We start from the raw sequence: 11,257 nt of genomic DNA on the forward strand, positions 1-11,257 counted from the left end.
ATCTTCCTATATCGCTGCTGCCCGATATATTACCAGCAGGGATTCGAACAAGTAACCTTCTGCTTGTTAGTCAAGCATTTCCCTGCTGTGCCATCATCTATTTAATTCCAGAAAAGCAATCATTGCAGGTTACATTTTCTTATGTGTGTGTTCTTTGGGCCTGAAGATCTTTATGTTCATATTAAGTTTGGTATTTGAAAGACTAAGAGCTACTCAGTGGAAAACATATTAGTGTCATTTAAAAAAAAGAATGCTTAGATGACTAAACCAAATAAAAGAGCTGAAGTAATTAATACTGACACAAAATGGGTTTCTAAATGTCACTCTTCAATATGACATATCTGGCATTTAATGAACTTATTGATAACTTTCACTAATATGATTGACAGTGATTCTCTTGGTAAACTAAAAACAGGTTCTACATTCTGACATATATGAAATATATAGTACCTGTTGCCCTTGAAAATTATTTATTTAAAACGTTTCTACCCCATTCATCCCACATACCACTGTTCAAGGCAGATTACAATAAAAGCAACAACAATAAAATATAACAAAAATTAAATGCATAAAGACTAAAACTGTTTACCCTTGAAAATGGGGGTTTGGTTTCATCACAGAAGGGGCAACTGTTTGCTGCAGCCAAAGACAATGTAAGAGCCAGGTAACAGAAACACAGCACTGCCCTCATCAATGTGTGTCCCCTGTGAAAGAGGGCTTCAGGAGAGTGCTCCAGAAGTGCTCCAGAAGTGGCCACTCTCTCCACTGCAGAACCATACACGTGTGGCAGAGGGAGCAGCAGTGGTGGTCCTGCCGTGTTCTAATAGTGGCTGCCTAAGCATCTGCTTTGTTAATCAGGATGTCAGCCAAGCACCCTAACAATCGTATTTCACTTCTTGTTGTCTATGTGCTAGGACTAAGGGTGCCAAGGAACAGAGGTGCATGTAAGTTATTTTGCAGCCTGGACCTAAAGGCCTTTGGAGCACCATCCCCACAAGTTAAGCATCATTTTTTAACACATAGGTTCTTGAGGGCAAAAACCACACCAACCAGAACAGACTAAACAACAACAACTGTTTATATACTACTTTTTTTAAAAAAATGTTTCCAAAGCAGTTTATAGAGAGAAAGAAAGAAAGAAAGAAAGAAAGAAAGAAAGAAAGAAAGAAAGAAAGAAAGAAAGAAAGAAAGAAATGGCTCCCTGTCTCTGCCCCCAAAGGGCTCACAATCTAAAAAGAAACATAAGACAAACACCAGCTCCAATCACTGGAAGCAGATAGGGCCAGTTACTCTCCCCCTACTCAATAAAGAGAATCGCCATATTAAAAAGGTGCCACTTTGCCCAGCTAGCAGGGGTTAAAAAACTAAAGAGAACTAAAGAGGATTTGGCGGGCCCCAACAGGTGTGGAGGCCTTGGACTTCGGCCCTGAAGTCCAGGGGTAAGAATGCCTCTGCCAAGGAATATCTAGTCAAAACTATAATGTTCATGCAGTAGGAACATAGGAAGCTGCCATATACTGAGTCAGACCATAGGTCCATCTAGCTCAGTATTGTCTACACAGACTGGCAGCGGCTTCTCCAAGGTTGCAGGCAGGAATCTCTCTCAACCCTATCTTGGAGATGCCAGGGAGGGAACTTGGAACCTAGATGCTCTTCCCAGAGCGGATCCATCCCCTAAAGGGAATATCTTACATTGCTCACATTTCTAGTTTCTCTTTCATATGCAACCATGGCAGACACTGCTTAGCTAGTGTCATGCTTGCTACCACAAGACCAGCTCTCTAATGTCCATAGAATCAATGAATTCATCTACAGTGAAATTTATGTATGGAGTTATTACCTTACTACCTCACTTCCTAACCAAAGTTCTTGATGTGGCCATCCAAATTTTTGGATTTAATCTACTTTAAGATTAACTGATGCCAACAGACTCTAACTGGCTTAAATCCAGAGATCTCAGTTTAATTGGGTTATAGTTCAAGCTCTCTAAAATAGAGTAGCATTCCTTTTATTCCAACTTAGGTAATTTTCTTGTGCCAACTTCACTATTTATTCAAGGTTTATTTGCCTTGTCTAACGTATATTATGCCCTTTACCTAAGTATCTGTTATATATTGCATGCAAATACCTCCACACATAGCCAATTTGCACTGCTTTTTAGTGTTATTTATTAGCTGCTGGAACTCACCCACTTTTTTGTTGTTCACTATGGGATCCAAAGGAGCAGAGACAGCAGTGGAAAATTGGCATTTAACACCTGAGAAACCAGGTTTTGCATAGGACAGGGCTGCTCAACTTTGGCCCTCCTGCAGATGTTGGCCTACAACTCCCACAATCCCTGGCTATTGGGCACTCTGGCAAGGGATTATGGGGGTTTTAGCCCAAAAACTGCTGGGGGGCCAAAGTTGAGCAGGCCTGGCATAGGGTTACGTGGGTCAGATTGAGTTTTGCCAGCAGAAAATTCACCTGGGAAAGAGAGGCTCCTCTAATGCTGAGTAAGCTTCATCCTGAAGGGAGCATGAATTTTGTAGGACAAAAGAACACACGGATGTATTGAGTCCATTCAAAGTTATGAGAACCTCCCTCTGTTCAGACTACCTTGAGGCACAATCAACTAAAGGAACTTCCTTCAAGCATACCTGCCAACATGTCCCTATTTTCCCATTCAGGTGAATGGGTAAACAGGGACAGGTTGGTAGGTATACCTTTAAGTATGCCTTATGAAGTCAAAAACATCTGGTCTTCAGCTTGAATGCTTGAATGTGTCCCCACCTCTTCCAGCCCCTGTCATTTGAGCAGGGAGATCTACCTCCAGATTTCCCCACCACTGGATTTACCCCCAGTCCAAAAGCCTATAAAACAGGGGCTCCCAACAGAGGGTACTACTACCCCTGGGTACTTGAAGGTCTCCCCAGTGTTACTCAGAACCCTCCTGCCTCCCTATGCTGCAGCCACACTATTTGTTTCCCAGCTGAAGATCACCAGCTTAAAGCCAACACATCCTCAGTGATGTGTCCACTGCAGAAGTGGAGGGAGAAGGGTGAATACTCTGCTCCTAATTGGATGTCTGTGTGCTGAAGCTCAGCATACTCCTCCCCTCAGGCTGACTGAAGGGCTTGGGGAAACCGGGGAAATGCTTGACTAACAAGTTGAAGGTTGCCCATTTGAATCCCCGCTGGCACTATATCGGGCAGCAGCAATATAGGAAGATGCCTTCAGCATCATCTCATACTGCATGGGAGGAGGCAATGGTAAACCCCTCCTGTATTCTACCAAGAAAACCACAGGGCTCTGTGGGCACCAGGAGTCGAAACCAACATGACGGCACACTTTACCTTACTATGAGTAACTTATGCATGTAAGCCGGTGACTGGAGGATCTTGTCTCATAACTACAGTTAAATTTGTGTGTGCATTATATATAAATCTCCATTTATAAACCTGAGCTGACAGTTTGCAACAGAAGGGGTGCACTTGTTTAAAAAGGTTGGGAACCCCTGCTATCCAGCCCGAGTCATAATATGGTTCATGGCATGCTGCTTTTGGAACATGATCTCTAAGCTGGGTGACCCACAGGAGTTCAGTGGCCCATGCCGCCAAACATATGCCTCAGAGCTTTCCCCTGACAAAAGCCAGTCTTGCTCTTAAGCATTTCCCCTTTTTGAAGATGAAATCACTAGACTGCTGAGCTGCTGTTGGAATCCAGAAACACAAGAATCTGTAGCTGTGTGGGACACTTGTGTACTGCCTTGGCCTTTCTTGGCAGTTTGAGTCCCTGGGGATTTTCTCTATCAGGGGCTTCCATGATATTGGTGTTTTTTTAAAAAAGATTTTAAAAATGCTTTTATTAGTAATATAAGCAAAAAACAGAAATGTTATATCTCTGAGATTTCACCAAAAATACAAGTTTACAAACAAGATCTATTCATCCAAGAAGAAAAGAATCCTCAATCATAAGAGCCCCTGGTGATGCAGTGGTAAAACTGCCGCCCTGTAACCAGAAGGTTACAAGTTCGATCCTGACCAGGGGCTCAAGGTTGACTCAGCCTTCCATCCTTCCGAGGTCGGTAAAATGAGTACCCAGAATGTTGGGGGCAATATGCTAAAATCATTGTAAACCGCTTAGAGAGCTCCGGCTATAGAGTGGTATATAAATGTAAGTGCTATTGCTATTGCTATAAGAAAGATACAAAGGTAATATTTTATGTAAGAAGTAAAATAAATGTAATTAACTAGCCACGCAGAGTCTAAATCTAGGCATCCAATATAGAGTTTTTGGCCTCCCATGGAACCAGCCGGATAGAGAGAGGAGAACCAACCTCGACCTAGGTAAACACCTGTTGTGTTCTGCAGTAAAAATACCTATCACAAAAATTAAACGATATTCTTTATTCTTTAGAAAGAATATAAATTTCCCTACAGCCAATTCGTCCTTCATCTGATTTAAATCATATATGAAAGAAAAGAAAAGAAAGAAAAAGAGAAGAAAAGAAGGAGGGAAATCTAAAAGCTATTCAGAAACTATTCAAAATCCTAAATCTAATAAATCTGATTTAAAAAGGTAAATTTTTAAAGTTTTACCATACTTCTCTGGGCTTTTCACTCAGGGAGTCCTAGATTCTTCAGTCAGTTAAAACAATGTCATCATCCCATGATATCGTTTTAACTGGCTGAAGAATCTAGGACTCCCTGAGTGAAAAGCCCAGAGAAAACCCTTCTGAGGTTCACCTTCAGGGGTTTAGCAATGTCTCTTGCACTTGGGTCTGACTGCTAGGAACCTTGGTGCTACCCCAGATTGCTGTGAGCCTGTGCAGTTTCAGTCTTAAGTGATGCATCTGCACCTCAGCATCTGTCCTTGCCAACTGATGAGAGGACCTCCCACTATTCACACATGACATTAGCAGAATGAAGGAAAGGAATACAGATCTGTCTTTCTTTTATCAAGCTTTGTGCTCTTTTCTATAGCCATATCTGCCCTAAGGCTGGCTGGTACAGGAGAGTGGGTTGGAAACCAAGCCACAAGTGTGGTTCATTCACACTCATCTCACCCTATCTCAGCTGCCTCGCTCTCCCTTGCCTCGCCACCATGTCAACCCTGCTAGAGCTAGGACCCTGGCAGCATCAGCTCTCAGCTGCAATGTCTCAAAGTGACTACTGGGGGGATTAGGGTCATGCAGATAAAAGTGCTGGACTCCTCCCCTCTTTGTTCTTCCAGTGTTTGTTCCATTTTGTCTCTCCAGAGAAGGCTGTTTATTTTGGTCTCTCTCTTCAGCCATGAGCTACAGCTGAAATTAAGCTGTAGGCTTTTACACATTTGTTTGTAACCATTTAAAAAAAAAAATAAGTCCTTGTAGTTCTTCAATACTAAAGAACTGTCTCAAGACCTCTTGCTTTGCTACTGTCTCACCAAACGGGTATTGCTCTGCTATTTGGGGACTGAACTGCCATTCTTCCCCTACAAACCCCAGGCACACAGGCTGTCATTCACCTGGTTCCCCAATCTGGCCATTGACCAGCCTGCACGCCTGGGTTTAATACTGTGGCAGGGTGAGGCAAGAGACAGCTGGGATGGGGTGAGATGAGTATGAAGGAGCTGCACCTACAGTTTGTTTTCTGCCCCCCAGTCCCAACCATACCAGCTATCACTGATCTGCCCTGTTTCCCCTCCTTATGCATGTAATTGCTCCTCCTCCCTTTTGGTTTGCTCACTTAGATATTCCCAATTGCATCTGAGTCCTTTACAGTTTTGCCAGCAGAATTGGTCTGTATCCTTAGCACTGGTTGCCAAATATTCCTGTTTTTGTACTTTTGTACTTTGGTTATTTCAATCAACTTGGTTGCTATTTTCACAAGCCTAGTCTCTGAGTTTGTTGCTCCTCTAAGGATTGATAATTGCCTGTGCCTAAACTGCAACCCTTTGTCATTGCACACCTGCAAACTGTTTTCAGAGCTGATTCCCGACTGAAGCAAAAGCATAGCCACAGACCATGACAGTTGATACACATCTCAGTATGTGTAGTAACATAGCATTTGGTCAGTATGGGAGATGTCAGACTTGATGCCAATTCTGATGTAACATTTTTCACAGGTTATTACTCTATGAAGGGAAGAAATGTTCTATTGAAATGCAAAATCTATGTCGATGGTAAATCTCTGAGTGATTTTCTCCATGGAGGAAATAGGAACAAGACATATTACTCCATCAGCAGAGACTGATGTGAACAAGAGCTGCATTCCTATTCCCTCCATGCATGCCAGTTATACTGCAATGGATGACTGTAATGTCATCCATTGTATAATGTAATAAACATTATATTGCAATGTTCAAATCAAGCCAAGGCTGTATTGCCTGTACCCTGAAGAAAGTCCCCAGTGTGCAAAAAGACAGGACACCATTTCAGTAGGCGGCACATTTTTGTAGCAGTGAACAAGATTTGTCAGGGTCTGAAGGCACATGTGTGCGCGCACACACACACACACACACAGAGCTTCTAATATCTATAGCAATATTATCTTCATAAGGATCCCATTCATGATTTCTTTGTCATTTGGAATGTTGAGTTATATCTGGAGCCATCTGGACTGCTTTACTCCATGTCTAACTTGGGTACAATATTGCTTCAAGCTGTTTACACAATGCTATTTGACATCACATAGGACCAAACTACCTATGACTTTAAATGTGGCACTCATCCTTCAATTGAATATTTGGTAAGTAGTAGCCAGATTGGGACCATGGCAGGGAGTATATGCAAGCTTTAACTCTACTCCACCATGGTACCAATCTGGATTGCCTCACCTGCATGCTATATACTCTGCTGGCTGCTGGAACATACAAATATTACAACCACATGTAGTCTGATACAGATGATGGAGGTGCTGAAACTGCCCCACTTCCCAAAATGGCATCCCTAAAGAAAGAACAGGAATGTTGTCACACCCAAGGACTTAAGGAAAGGCAGGATTCTAATAGAAGGGCAGGCTTCTAAGGGGCAGGAGAACTGGCTTGATTAGACTGATTTGACATATCGTATGAATATACGAAGCAGCTCCATACTGAGTCAGACCATTGATCCAGCTAGTTCAGTATAATCTACATTGACTGGCAGTGGCTCTCCTGGCTTTCACAGCATGCTTGGCACAGCAGCCACATGAGGAGCCCCTTGGCACTATATTTTCCATGTGTAGAGGAATCTGGAACATAGTCAACAACTCAGAATCCACTAAAGTACCGAGGCAACAGCACTTAAGCTGCAGTGCTGCTTTGTTTTGTGTCATAGCTTAAGCCCAGCGGCAGGCTCAAATGTATTGAAATACTATATCTGGATCTTCTTTTTACAGGTATTTAAATTGGTACTGTGGCCAGTGGTATATAGGGAAGGGAAGATCAATCTCTAGGGAGTCTTTGGAGAAATCTAGCTGCTAAAAGTAAAAGCAGCTAAAGCAGGTCTCTGTATGCTGTGACCCACAAAGCTAAATGCAGGTTGCCCGCCACATGGCCTGACAGATGCTTACTCCCACCCATTCATCTTCTGGTTCTAGGCAGGCAAATAATAGGAGGTTTACAGAGAGAGCCTTCTGTTCCACATGATTTGAGCTGATAGGCTATTGTAGGCAAAGTACTGGAAGTCCACAGGGATCCTGTATTGGCATATTAAATCATGGGACTTGTTGGCTGTATTATTAAGTAAGATCTCTTTGTATGTTATATGTGTCCTGTCCTAGGGCAAGGCAAGGCTGAAGGCAATTCAAGGAAAGGATGCAGGACCCTGGAGAGGTCCTAGGGAACAAGTTGACTTGCCACTCAGGAAAGCAGACTGAGCTCTCAAGTACTTTGGAGCTCAGACTACTCCTCTTGGGCACCATCTCCATGCCTGAAATGTCTGGGCTTTAAACAAGCTACTGCCTGGAATCTGGTGGCCCTTCTCTGTTCTTCCTGGCCTTGCTGGCACCACTAGTGCACTGATATTGGGAGTGTGATGAGGGGATAGGCCAGTTCTGTGGCAGATTCAGGTCCCATGGCTGCTGCTTCAGAGGCCCCTAACCCAGGAGGCTTCCTCAGGGGCTTCCAGCCCTGTGTTGTGGGCTAGGGCTGTGGCCAGCACCGGTTCTGACCCGCCCCCGCACCAGTAGTGATTCCTCTCTAAGGGCAGAGTGGCCACTGCCTCCTTGCCATTCCAGGAATACACAGCTGCCATTTTTAATTTTAAAAAAACATTACCTGGCCCTTCCGTTTTGTCTTGTGGCTGCCTGCCTTTCTGACTCTCTGGGTCTCTGTGCTCCGTGGACTGTCTGTTCTCTGATCTTAGATGCTCTAGGACTGGCAGCCTCCACTGCTCTCAGCAATCTAATCTGCATATGAAAAATTAATATTAAACTCCTTAAAATCCAATGAGAAACGCTGCCTTTGTTTCTGGGAGGTGGGCAGATCCTCCAAATGCTCTCTACCAATCGAATAAGCAATAGGGATATTGATGTGTATTCTGGCCAATCACAAGGCCCATGGAGGTAGGCACCAGTTTTGAATTGGTAATGCAAGGCCAGTGAGCATTGCCATTTTGGTTGATTTGAGGAGCGAGTAGAATACAAAATTTCATATGTGATTTGTGGAACTGCCAGAGTCACTCAGTGAGTTTCACAGCTGAATGGGGATCATAGCTTGTATTTCCCTAGTTTATTCCAACATGGTAACTACAGCACCACACAGTGAAAGCAGTTGCTCTCCATAGAAGTAGCCTTTTATATCTGGTCTGTGCTTTACTTGTAGCTTATACAGTTCTCTCTGTGTGTGTGATGATCCCACGTGTTAGATACAAATCTGCACCAGGACCATCCTTAGGGCGGGGCGACCAGGGCGATCACCCCAGCCCTGCACTTAGACAGGCCCCATCCCGCATGTGCAGAGCCACCTGCCCTGATCTCTCTCCTCAAAGTTCCACATGGAGCAGAACCTGATCCAAGCTGGCTACGGCTACTGCTGCTCATTCTCCTTCCTCCTCCTCAGCTTCCCATGCAAAAAAGGAGCTGCTTGAACAGGAGGTGGTGCAAATGCAGTGGGCACCATCCTGTCCGGGGTTAGCTTTTCCAATGCCCCAGACAGCATTCCCAGCATGGTTTCGTGGCCACTGCCAAGCAAGAAAGCAGGGGTTGTGGTGGCGGGGAGGCCAAAGTCATGTGTTTGTTTGTTTGTTTGTTTGTTTTGTTGTGGAATTTTGGTGTGGAGTCAGCATGGTGTAGTGGTTAGAGTGCTGGACTTGGACCGGGGAGACCCGAGTTCAAATCCCCGTTCAGCCATGAAACTAGCTGGGTGACTCTGGGCCAGTCACTTCTCTCTCAGCCTAACCTACTTCACAGGGTTGTTGTGAAAGAGAAACTCAAGTATGTAGTACACCGCTCTGGGCTCCTTGGAGGAAGAGCGGGATATAAATGTAATAATAATAATAATTGTGTGTGTGTGTGTGTGTGTGTGTATATATACTGCGACGATATCTATAACAACTGACAATAAAATTCAGCCATCCCAGGTCCTTGGGAAGGACTTGATGTCTGGATAAAACAAACCAGTCAATAACACCTGTCTGACTGTGTAAACAAGAAATAATAATAATAAATAAATAATTGGATGTGTTTTCCCCACACTTTCTCTCCCCCACCCCCACCCCAGTTTGGAAAGTACACACACCTCCTCTGTTCCTCCTTTCCAGCACCACCAGCCAGCTAGCTTTTAGCGAATCCTGTTTCCTTTCTGCCATGCAGTAACCATTAAGACAGCATGTTCCAGCAAAACCTGTGTAAATTGATCACGGCATCTTTTCCCCTTGTCCCCCCTCCCACGGCTGTCCTCACCCTCCTCCTTTCCCCCTCCCTTTCTCCCTCCCCCCAGTGTGAATCCTCCGAAAGCTTCTCCCTCTCTCTCCTGCTACATATTCTTAATACCACAGGCAGCCTCCTGTCCCAAAGAGTTGGTTCAGTGTTTCTATAGAAACTGACATTCAACTCCTCCCCTCTTGGCCCCTTCCACATGATTTCCTCCCTCCCCCGCCCCCTTCTCTACATGTGGAACGCCTAGAGGCTAGGTCTTCTCTTCTGGGTGGTTTGCTTTAATCACTGGAGGGTGTTGGTACCAGGATACAGTGCTAAGATCACAAACTTGTCTCTTTCCATATGATATCAACATTTTAAAAAGTCAAAGCAAAACGAAACCTGAAGTTTTTAGTATCCATAATGGGTGATGAGTTATTTCTGAATGAATTGTCAAGGCAAAATTAGGAGAGACTTGGGTTCAAAACCACCACACTTTCACACAGTCCACGTACTGGGGATAAGCCTAAACAACATCCTTTGTATTTCTATGAAGAAGTAAACCCCAATCACAGTGTTGTTTGTTTATTTTAGTTTTATACCACTCCATCTGTTGGTGGTGTACACTGAATAAAAACAAAGATAATTTAAAAATCAATTAATTAAAACAATGTTTTATAGCTGTTTCCCTTGCAAAGGAATCGTATGGGTCACAAATGGGTCCTCTTTTACCTTCATGCATCCTCATATCACACATCAAGATTTATTTATTTATTTATTTATTTATTTATTTAATTGATTGATTGATTATCTATATTAAAAACTCATGCAGAAAACCAATAGAATATTTTCCCATGATGTGATAGTTTTCAGTTTTTAAGGAGTTTTTTGTGTGTTTTTTTACATATAGTAGAGCATGGAAAAAAGCATGGGGGGTGATACTTTTTTGGAATGAAAGTTATGCAAATATGTAAAAAATGTGTATGCACGTTTGTGTATTTTACATGTTATGTATACTGTATTAAAATTTCAAGGAGACCCCGCATATGCTGATTCGCCCCCAGACCCACTCCCCTCTAGGGAAAGCCCTGATCTGCACCCTACTGTAATCCTGTTAAGTGCTCAAAATGGTGTTTTCTTTATGTCTCTGTATCTCTGCTGATGAACAAGTGAGATTTCTTTCCTACATTAAACTAAATGTTGGCTATTTTCAGAATCATGTTCCCAATGTGCTGTTTGCTTCACCCATGTATAACTTTAATATTTTTAAGAAACCCATCAGCCTCCGCCTCCTACTCTTTCCTCCCACACAGAGGAGGAGGTCACAGATGGGTCCTCTTTTACTTTCGTGCATCCTCATATCACACATCAAGGGTTTGTAGGCTTCTTCATGCTTATTGTTAGCTCTGTTTTCAGTCTTCTCAATTGTTGGGACATTTATTTATGTGTGCTTTTAG

General features: G+C 43.3%; 1 long non-coding RNA gene across 2 annotated transcripts in view; it reads right to left on the minus strand.

Annotated features, from left to right (window-relative positions):
* The window catches only part of LOC128328428 (uncharacterized), a 47,022-nt gene extending 37,208 nt beyond the window's left edge, over positions 1-9,814 (minus strand). For both annotated transcript variants that reach the window (XR_008309206.1, XR_008309205.1), the window contains exons 1-2: positions 9,682-9,814; positions 8,221-8,351 (exon numbers count right to left, since the gene is read on the minus strand). This is a non-coding gene — a long non-coding RNA (uncharacterized LOC128328428). The remainder of the gene's footprint in view (positions 1-8,220; positions 8,352-9,681) is intronic.
* Between the last annotated feature and the right edge of the window lie 1,443 nt (positions 9,815-11,257).

This window comes from Hemicordylus capensis, chromosome 5 (genome assembly GCF_027244095.1).
Source record: "Hemicordylus capensis ecotype Gifberg chromosome 5, rHemCap1.1.pri, whole genome shotgun sequence".
NCBI lineage: Eukaryota > Metazoa > Chordata > Lepidosauria > Squamata > Cordylidae > Hemicordylus > Hemicordylus capensis.